Genomic DNA, 11,825 nt, shown 5'->3' with positions numbered 1-11,825 from the left:
CGCACTAGATAAGTTTCATTCTCCACAACGCGCATAATAGAGAGTCAAATAATTCGACTTGTTCCCACTTGCAATGGAGTCCTGGCCTTGGGGCTGTAGGTAAAATATAGTTTACCAAATCCAATAAAGAATTCAAGAGGAACTTCATTGTCCAGGTAATACTAGAGCTTGGACCTCAATGTTTTGTGAACAGCTAATGCTTCTTCCCATCTGTCATTAGATTTCTGAATGGATCATGAACCCATGAGTGCTATCTATCTATTTATGTACATATATCTGTCTATAAATACGTTTTGTCTATATATCGCTCCGCAAAACAACAAATTCCATGACATACACATGTCAGTGAGAATAAACCTGATTCAGATTCTGATTCTGATGTTGCTGGTGCATGTATGGATATTTTTAGGAGCGGTGAGTACACGAGAGAAAGGAATGGGAGCTGTTGTCAGTAGAACTTAGAGGATCGAACAGTGTGGCATAGTACAGACCCTTCAGCCCATAATGTTGTGCCAAACTTATAATCTACCGCTGCATCATTCTAACACTTTCCTCCTACATAGCCCTCCATTTTTTTTTATCATCTATGTGCCTTAAATGTCCCTACTGTATCTGCCTCTACCACCACTCCCGGCAGGGTGTTCCACACACCCTCTACTCTCTGTGCTGAGAGAGAAGTCTCTGGTTATCCATTTGATTTATGCCTCCTATCATTTTATACACTTCTATCGTTACCTCATATCCTCCTTCGCTCCAAAGGGAATAGCCCTAGCTCATTCATCCTTTCCTCATAAGACATGTTCTCTAATATCTCCTCTCCACCCTCTCTAAAGCTTCCGTATCCTTCCTATAATAAGGATTCCAGAACTGGACACAATACTCCAGGTATGGTCCACCCAGAGTTTAATAGAGCTGCAACATTACCTCGCAGCTCTTGAACTCAGTCCCCCAGCTAATGAAAGCCAACACACCATATACCTTCTTAACCACCTCATCACCTGTGCAGCAACTTTGGGCGTGGACCCCAAGATCCCTCTGTTCCTCCACACCGCTAAGAATCCTGCCATTAACCCTGTATTTTGTCTGCAAGTTTGACCTTCAATAGTGAATCACTTCACACTTTTCTGGGTTGAACTCCATATTGCCACTTCTCAGCCCAGCTCTATATCCTATCCCATTGTAACCTACGACAACTGTTAGGTTTTGTAACTTCAAAACTTTAAACTAATTCAAAGAAAACATGTTAGTCTGGAAATGCAGGTTTAACTTCAAATTTACTTTAAGCAAGGCGTACACATATCACGTGGCAGCATGATGATATATGTAATTATGTATTTTTAAATATAACTGCTAATTTAACTGAACAAGAATGCTTAATCAAACAATATTTATACAAGATTATGCAAATATTATTGAAATATTAAATACACAACATTCCTCTCTGCTTAGCTGTAAATTCCAACTCAATATAGAATGCTTCTCCACTTTATACATAATATATAATACAACAACTATGTAGACATCTACAGCATAGTAAATTTTAAATTGTCCCATTCAGGCTTAAAGATTTAATTGCTGTGGAGGACTCCTTACTCTTGTGGGATAACTTCTTTCCTGACAAGAGAGGTCACTCTGCTTGGCCGGTGAGACTTGTGGCTGTGAAGCAATCTCAGGTTCTGGGGCCTCCTCCGTGGCGGTTGTAGGAGATGACTCTGAGACTGCAGGAAGTGGTTCTGATAGCGATAGCCAACTTTCTTCTCTTTCCATTGACTCTGCTCTCCTCGACTGATCGATACGATATCTCCAGATGATACCAGACTCAGTCTCCACTGTGTAGGAGAGTTGTCCAGTTCCGTCCTTAATCTTTCCAAGCACCCACTTTTGATGACCTCTGTAGTCCCTCGCCAGGACTGTTTGTCCAGGAGTTAAACATCGAACCCACTTGTTTGAGGAGCCTTCAATTTGTCTCAGCCGTTTGTCTTGCATCCTCCTCAGATTGGGTTTGAGGAGATCCAAGCGTGAGCACAGGGGACAATCCAGGAACAGCATAGTTGGTGAGTTGTTGGTTGTGAATTGTGCTGCGTTACGACCTGCAAAGAGGAAATTGCCGAGCTTCAGATTCAGTGTCAGTGTAGCGTGTTCTGCTGACATTGCTTGCAGTGTGTTCTTTAGACTCTGGGCACACCTCTCTGCCAAGTCATTTGTAGCTGGGTGGTGCAGTGCAGATGTAATATGTCATACTCCATTCATTTTTAGGAATGACTGAAACTGTCCCCCCACCCACGCCAGACTGTGGTCCATTGTCACAAACTAAGTGTTCTGGAACACCAGTCCTTGAAAGAGGCTTCTCAATAGATTGACAGTGTGCAAAGCTGCAGTGGAGGCTATGGGGAACACTTCTGGCCACATCGCAGCTACATCCACTACTACCAAGAAATCTGTGCCCATGAATGGTCTGGCAAAATCCACATGAATTCTCTGCCAGGGCAATGCAGGCCATTCCCAGGGATGGACAGACACTGCTCTTGGCATCTTGTGGATATTAGCATCCCAGATGGTACATGGCAAGCTGCTCGATCTGCTGATCTAAGCCAGGCCACCAAACAAAGCTTCAAGCCAACGCTTTCATTTTAACCACACCTAGGTGACTGGCATATAGCTCCTCCAACACTAGCTCTCAGCTTGGATGGTACAACAACTCTCAATCCACCATAAGGTGACCCCCGTCAAGGGCAAGTTCATGCTAATGCTGATAAAAATGGGGAAAGTGGGAATTCTGCTGCATATTCGAACCATTTTGTATGTCTATATAGACTTAAAGCAGTTTGGATTTTTTTCTGGTTTCCCTTTGGATCATCTCTGCCGTAATAGGGAGACTTCCGGTTTGCATTTGGGAGAGTACATCAAGAGGAGTGTCTTTTTTAGTAAATGTGTACAGTACTGTACTTCCTTTTCCAAGCACAAAAGGGATAATCCATCAGCATTTCCATAATTAGTCATCCTCTTGGATTCAATTTTGTTATTGCATCCTCCAAGAAACAGAGCCCATCTCTGCTTCACACAGCTGCTGTTAGTGGAACACCCTCCCGTGGATTGAAAATGGACACTAGTGGTTGATGATCAGTAACGAGGGTAAACTTTCTCCTATACAAGTACTGGTTGAAACATTTTACACCTCAAACCAGACTCAAGGCCCCTCTGTCAAGCTTCACTGGATGCTGTGGATCATAATGTGTGAGTACAGTGTCTGACGTCAGTGTCTTTCTTTACCTTCTGGAAAGCCACCTAACACTGCTTTGTCCACTATCATTCCTTCCCAATCCGTAGAAGTGAGTTCAAAGGGTGAAGCACAGTAGCCAGGTTTGGCAGGAATCTGTAAAGTAGTTGACAAATCCTAAAAAGGACCATAACTGTGACACGTCCTTTGTCCTTGGGGCCAACAGTGCTTTGAATTTCCTCAACACACTCGTGTAATCCTTGTGCATCAATCATGTGACCACAGCAAGTGATGCTTGGATTAAAGAATTCACACTTGTTGCATTGTGCTCTGACTCCATAATTTTCTAAGCTTTTTAACACTGTCTTGAGATTTTGGAGATGTTCCTTATCATCCTCACTGGTACTATAGTGTGGGGCATGGAATAAAGGGAGGAAAGTAAGGAGGAGAACCAGTGAGGGGATGGGCAGGGAGAAGGTGGGAGAGGGGAAAGAGGCATAATGATGGGGGCCAGATGGATAGGAAGGAGAGAGAAACAAGTACTTTGGTCAACTGTCTCTGACCGCTACACCATCTGACACCTATTTGCTGTAATGCTACACCTGCCCCATTTTCCATCAACCCCACCTTCTACCCCCCCATCCCACCAGATTCTACCAGTCACCTACATGTCAAAACAAATTGTAATAAACCTGCATGTCTTTGGGACGTGAGAAGAAGTTGGAGTACCTGGAGGAAACCCAGGCAGACAAAGGGAGAACGTGCAAAGTCCAGGAGAGGTTCTGCAGATGCTGGGAAACTTGAGCGAAACAGACAAGAAGCTGGAGGAATTCAGGCCAGGCAGCATCAATGAAGGGAGATAAACTGTTGACGTTCCGGGCGGAGACCCCTCATCGGGACTCCGAGGTCAGGATTGAACCCGAGTTACTACAGCTACGAGATGTCAGCTTGACTAGCCGCAAATCAAAGCAGTCGCAGATGCTGAAAATCTGAAATGGAAACAAAATGCAGCTCAGCTAACATCTGAGGAAAGAGAAGCAGAATTAATGCATCAGTTTGAGATTAGTTCTGTCCCTGTCTTCCACAGAATCTGTTGCATCCACTGGTGCAGGCAGGTTCCCTGTTTAATGATTCCTCTTTGACACTGCACTGGACTGTCAACCTAGCCTTGTACCTGAGCAGTGTCTCTGCCCAGCACCTTCTGGCTTTGAGGTGGTGATCAGATGCAGGAAATTGTCTTACATTAAAGCCCCTACTGTTATCCTGATTCTTCTTACAGTCAGCCCCTCCAGATCCAAAACTTGCATCCATGCAGGAAACTGGGATGAGAATTTTTAAACTGAGGGATTGCTTGATCAGGGGCTGATGTAGATCAACAGTGGTGTGGAAATGGGGCACCAATGCTTGACATGTATGAGGAAATGGGCAGTAGGATTTTAGGTGACTTCAAGTTATAGACAGTAGAATGAATGAAGGCACCTAGAAACTTAATTTTATTGACATGGAAATATAAACCAAGGAAATATGATATAAGATCATTTATTTATTTATTGAGTTACAGTGAGGAATAGGCACTTCCAGCCCTTCTAACCACACCGCCCAGCAACCTCCAATTTAATCACAGGACAATTTACAATAACTAATTAACCGGTACATCTTTGTATTGTGGGTAGAAACTGGAGCACCTGGAGGAAATCCACACAGTCACGGGGAGAATGTACAAACTCCGGGAGTGAAGGACGTTCAGGGCAGCGCTGTAGCGTAGTGGTTGGCACCAACTATCGCTAATCGGGGTTTGATTCCCACTGCTGTCTGTGAGGAATTTCTACGTTTCCCTGTGACCGCGTAGGTTTCCCCTGGGTGCCCTGGTTTCCTTCCACATTCCAAAGATGAACAGTTACAGTTGGTAAACTGTGGCATGCCATGTTGCTTCTGGAAGCATGGTGACCCTTGCAGGCTGCCCAGCACGATCCTTGGTGATTAACTTGACTCAAACAATGAATATCACTGTATGTTTTGATGTATGTGTGAGAAATAAAGCTAATCTTTTAAAAGGAATGGAGGAAAGTTTAGGGGAGATGTCGAGGTAAGTTTTTTTTAACACAGAGAGTGATAAGTGACTGGAACACACTGCTGGGGCTAGTGATGGAGGCTGATTCATTAAGGACATTTAAGACTGCACTGCTGCCACAAAATAACAAATTTCATAAACTATGTCAGTGATAATAAACCTAATTCTGATTCATCAGCAGACTTCAAAATGAAGAGCAAGGGATAGGATTCTGGACATTACCGACCATGAGGAAGGCAGCATACTGGGAATTGCTGTACCAGTAGTTCATGGAGCTAGATAATTGACACTGAGATATCAATTCAATTCACACTTCAGTAGTTGGGGAATTTAAGTTCCATTAATTAAATAAGTCTGGAATTGAAAGGCGGTATCAGCAGTGGTGATCATGAAACTACTAAATTGTTGTAAACCCCAATTGGCTCCTAATGTTGCTCTTACCCAAGCTGGTTCCCATGTGACTTCAGACCCATATCAATATGGTCGGCCTTAAGTGTCCTATGCAATGGTTTAGTCATCCAGTGAAAGCTCGCACTGATGTTGTATACACTCAGCCGCTGCTCTATTAGCTACCTCCTGCACCTGCTAAAATGGCCACTGAGGGTATACTTGTGGTCTTCCGCTGCTGTAGTTCATCCACTTCAAGGTTTGATGTATTGTGTGTTCAGAGATGCTCTTCTGCAAACCACGGTTGTAACATGTGGTTACTTGAGTTACCGTCACCTTCCTGTCTGCTTGAACCAGTCTGTCTGTTCTCCTCTGACCTCTCATTAACAGGGTGTGTTCACCCACAGAACTGCCACTCACTGGACGTTTTTTTTTTGTTTTCTGCATCTCTCTAGAGACTGTTGTGTGTGAAAATCCCAGGAGATCAGCAGTTTCCGAGGTACTCAAACCACGTCATCTGGCACTAATAATTTTTCCACAGTCAAAGTCACTTAGAACACATTTCTTCCCCATTCAGATGTTTGGTATGGGAGATTCCTACTGGTCGTCGATGGATTAGCAGCTTTTTACCGTTGCTCCTATTTTACTTACTTTACTGCTTTCAACCTTACTTTTAAATGTGATATTGTCTTACTATGGCTACAAGGGGTGCCAAAAGTACTAAAAAAGAAGAAGAGCCGCCCACAACTTTGGAATCTATTATGGAATTGCTTCAAAAACACGGAAAAGAATCTTCCGAGGAGTTCCAGCAACTCAGCTCTGAAATTTAAAAAAAGATACAAAATTGGATTCTGTCGAAAAAACCTTAATTGAACATGATAAACGAATAGAAGAGAATGAAGCAACTCTGACAATTTTGGATGCGAGAATTGATGACCTGCAAAAGCTTTGTGAAAAACAATCCAAGATTAATGAAAAATTAAGACAGAAGATGATCAATTTAGAGAATAGAAGCAGAAGAAATAACCTATGAATTTTGGGCCTTGAAGAGTCAACGGAAGGTGATAAGCCTATGGAATTCTTTGCAAGCTTTTTGGCACAATTATTTCCTAAAACTTTAAAGTCTTTAACTATGATTGATGGAGCTCATAGATTGCCCGTGCCTAGACCAGTTCCAGGAGCGAGACCCAGATCAGTAATAATCTGTTTTCATGAATTTCAAACAAAGGATCATTTAATTCATGAATCCCATCAAAGAGGAATGTTTGATTACAATGGTCAGAAGGATCGTTGAGGATTTTTCACCCGAGGTTATGAATGAGTGTGCTAAGTTCAAAAAGGTTATGTCGGAACTTTATAACAAAGGTTTCAAACCTTGTCTTTGTTATCCTGCTCGGTTCAGAATTATACTGAAGGATGGCTCTAATGGATGGTTCCATTCGAGTGAAGAAGCTCAGAAATTCTTAAAATCAGAAGATTAACTGTTTGGTATCTTTCTACATGAATAATTGCTTCTTTTACTTTTGGTAAACCTTTGTAGCTAACTCTGCTTTTGAAACTTTAAATGCTTTACTTAGAGAACAAGATTTTAACGAGTTAATATCTTGTGTGTTCATATAGAAACCATAGAAACTATAGAAACTACAGCACAGAAACAGGCCTTTTGGCCCTTCTTGGCTGTGCTGAACCATTTTCTGCCTAGTCCCACTGACCTGCACACGGACCATATCCCTCCATACACCTCCCATCCATGTATCTGTCCAATTTATTCTTAAATGTTAAAAAAGAACCCACATTTACCACCTCGTCTGGCAGCTCATTCCATACTCCCACCACTCTCTGTGTGAAGAAGCCCTCTCTAATGTTCCCTTTAAACTTTTCCCCCCTCACCCTTAACCCATGTCCTCTGGTTTTGAATTTTGATAGTTTTTTAATTATTTTATATTATGCTTATTTTTCTTGAGTTTTTTTCTGTCAATAAGGCTTAGTTTGGGTATTTTTCATTTTATCATTTTGAAACTGTAATAATTAATCTATATTATGAAGATGGCAGCGCGCTGCGCGTGCGCAGCTCTCCGTTGAAAAATGATGTTGTATCTGTTAAATAGAGGCCGTGGACAATTCTGATTTGATGGAGAATGGACGTGAAAGCACAGAGGAACGTCTGGAGAAATTTCTGAAATGCTCATCCGCTGCTGTCATTACTGTGTGGTTGGGAATCTTTCAGAGGGTAGGCCTCAAAATCCCCGGCCTTGCCTGCTTTTGGTGACCAAGAAGGAGGTCGAATCGTTCGGCAGAGATGCTGCTCAGTACTCGGTGTTCGGAGAGCTGATCAGAGCTTGAAGTTTTCGGATGACTCAGAGTCGGGTTGTGGTCGGCATGGCAGGGAGAGTTTTTCTTCCTTCCTTCTCCTGCCTGCGTGAGATGTGGGACATTTGAGAAACTTTGAACTTTACTGTGCTCACGGACTTTCTTCATCAAGTTATGGTATTGTTACACTGTTTGTAACTATATGTATAATTATGTGGTTTTGTCAGTTTTTTCAGTCTTGGTTTGTCCTGTGTTTTGTGATATCACACCGGAGGAAATAATGTATCATTTCTTAATGCATGCATTACTAAATGAAAATAAAAGGGGACTACGTGTCTTCATAATCTAATATGTGTTCTTGTTGTGAGGGTTAAGTTTTTTTTCTTTGTCTGCTGTTTTGTCTAGGTTGAAATGCAGTTAACCTTGAAACTAATTAGGAGCTAAACCAGTAGGTTTTTTTTGGGAGGGTGACATCATTAGGTTTAGCTGTTGGCTTTCTTTTGGCCGGCTTTCTGACTTTGGGAGGAGGGTGGGGGGATGGATATTTTTTCTGGAAGCTCTTTTGGATTTTTAGGCAAATCTGTTGCTTGGTTACCACATTTCAAGATTTATTGTTTGGTTCAAATATACATTCCAGTGGTTCCATTGAGAGTGGGGGAGATTCAAACAAGAGGACATCAGTTGAGAGTTAAAGGGTAAAAGTTTAGGGGTAACATGAGGGGGAACTTCTTTACTCAGAGAGTGGTAGCTGTGTGGAACGAGCTTCCAGCAGAAGTGGTTGAGGCAGGTTCAATGTTGTCATTTAAAGTTAAATTGGATAGCTATATGGACAGGAAAGGAATGGAGGGTTACAGGCTGAGTGCAGGTCAGTGGGACTAGGTGAGAGTAAGAGTTTGACATGGACTAGAAGGACCGAGATGGGCTGTTTCCATGCTGTCATTGTTATATGGTTATTACTTTAACCTTTCTATTAAATCGTTCTAAAAATGGAACTATTAACTCACTTAGTCTTAACGTGAAAGTTTTAAATCACCCTGTGAAATGGAATAAGATTTTTGCATATATTAAAAAAACTTAAGGTTCCAATTATTTTTCTGCAAGAAACTCACGTACGTAATTGTGACAATTTACGCCTTTTCAGTAGTTGGAGGTTTATTTCTATTCCTCTTTTCAGGCTAAGTCTAGGGGTGTTTCATTCTTTATAGATAATAAAGTTCCCTTTGTCCAACATAAAGTAGTATCTTTTAGTAAAGATACTAAAATTCTATCCAAAGTTTTGGCCCATAGGATTGAAAATATTTTACCATCTATCATTTCTGTTGATCAGACTAGATTTATTAATGGGCGTTTTGTCATAGTGTCAGGAAAATTAGATAATAAATTAATGGTATTTGCTAATCAGTAAGCCCCAAATACAGGTGACCCAGGAATCTTCGAGCGTTTTTTTTTTCGTTTTTGCCAGAATTGAACCTTTACTCATTGGTGATGGGAGGAGACTTTAATTGCTGGTTATGTCCAGCCTTAGATCGGTCATCTTTTAAACCAGCGACACTTAATGAATCAGCTTTGTTTATTCAATCTTTTCTAATGAAATGTGGTATTGTTGATGTATGGCATTTCTTACATCCACTGGACAGGGAGTACTCGTTTTTTTCTCATGTCCACCATATGTTTTCCAGGATTGATTATTTTTATTGATAGCCAAATGATTCCATTAGTTTGATCCTGTGAATATAAAGAGATTGCTGTCTCAGATCATGCCCCTGTGCTTTTATCTTTAAATCTCTCTGCTCTTCCTCAAACAAACAAATCTTGGTGCTTTAATCTAACTTTGCTATCTGATAAGGATTTTTTAAAGTTTCTGGAGAGACAAATTATTCTTTTTTTTTGAAGAGAATACACCGGAAGAGACTTCTAGTCTTATTATATGGGATGCTTTTAAGGCCTATATTAGAGGACAAATTATTTCATATACTGCAAGTGTCAAGAAAAAAGCTAATAAAGAGAGAATTGAGTTAGCTAATCAGTTGAAACAATTAGACCAAAAACTATAGCTCCAGTTGCTGCTTTATATAAAAGGGGTGTTGAAATTCAAACTAAATAGGATCTTCTTTTAACTTATCCAATTGAAACTCAACTCCTAAAAGATAGAAGTCAATTTTATATTCATGGAGACAAAACAGGTAAATTACTGGCTAACCAATTAAAAACCTTTATAGCTAATGGCAAATTAAAGAAATTTGTAAAGCTAATGGTGATAGGACAACTGACCATTCAGAAATAAATGATATCTTTAGAGAATTCTATTCTAAACTTTATACTTCCGACCCCCCCCCAAAGATAATACTATCATGAATAATTTTTAGACCAATTAAACATTCCTATACTTTCCATTGATAACCGTAAGCAGTTGGATCAACCTGTTTCTTATGAGGAAATTGCCGAGGATGTATGTTCATTGCAGTCAGAGAAGGCTCCGGGTCCTGATGGATTTTCTGCAGAATCTTATAAGGCGTTTTTCTTACTGCTTATACCTCATTTATGTTCAGTTTGTTTCAGATTCCTTTAAGTTGGGTAGGTTGCCACAATCTTTCTATGAAGCTTCTTTTTCGCTTATCCTTAAAAGAATAAGAATCCAACTGAATGCTCTTCATACAGACCAATTTCCTTACTTAATGTTGATACTAAAATTCTATCCAAAGTTTTGGCCCATAGGATTGAAAATATTTTACCATCTATCATTTCTGTTGATCAGACTAGATTTATTAAAAATCGATATTCCCACTTTAATATTCTTCGCTTATTAAATGTTATTTATTCTCCTTCTAAGGAGATATCGGAATATCTTTAGACGCTGAGAAGGCTTTCGATTTGGTTGAATGGAATTATTTATTTAAAACCTTAGAAAAATTTAATTTTGGGTCCGATTTTATTCAATGGCTTAAATTACTTTATTTATCTCCCTCTGCTCGGGTTCTTACTAATTTTCAGAATTCCAAACCTTTTAAACTTCAACATGGAATCAGACAAGGTTGTCCCTTGAGCCCTTTGCTCTTTGATCTGTCCTTAGCACCCTTAGCCATTGCTTTTCGAGAATCTAATGATATTATTGGTATTTTAAGGACAGGTACTGTCCATGAAGTTTTGCTTTTGCTGATGACCTATTGCTTTTTATTTCTAATGTTGAGACTTGGTTACCTCCTGTGCTTTCTTTACTCTCTTGCTTTAGCCAGTTTTCAGGATATAAACTGAATTTACATAAGAGTGAACTTTTTTCTTTGAATAGTTTGCTATCAATTAATACTAACCTTCCTTTTAAAATTGTAAGAAATCAATTTACCTATTTGGGTGTAACAATTACTTAGAATTATAAACACCTACTTAATGAAAATTTTCCTAACCTTCTGAATTATGTAGAAAGGGCACTATCAAAGTGGTCACCCCTTTCATTATCATTGATTGGCCGAATTAACTCTGTTAAGATGAATATTTTACCTAAACTTATATACCTTTTTCAGGCCTTACCCGTTTTTATTCCTAAATCCTTATTTGACTCTCTTGATTCTATTATATCTTCTTATATATGGAAAAATAAACATTCTCGACTAAATAAAGTACATCTTTAAAAAGCTAAAAAGAATGGAGGTTTAGCTTTACGAAATTTTAGGTTTTATTATTGGGCAGTCAATACACAAAATCTTACGTTTTGGTCATATTACAGTATATTAACTGTGAGGACTGTCTAATATGGGTTTCTTTAGAAGCTAACTCTGTTAATGAATTTTCTATCATTTCTCTTCTTGGATCCTCACTTCCTTTATCCTTAAGTAAATTAACTGA

The sequence above is a fragment of the Mobula hypostoma genome, chromosome 3 (assembly GCF_963921235.1).
Source record: "Mobula hypostoma chromosome 3, sMobHyp1.1, whole genome shotgun sequence".
In the NCBI taxonomy this organism is placed as follows: Eukaryota; Metazoa; Chordata; class Chondrichthyes; order Myliobatiformes; family Myliobatidae; genus Mobula; species Mobula hypostoma.
This window is presented reverse-complemented; position numbering follows the sequence as displayed.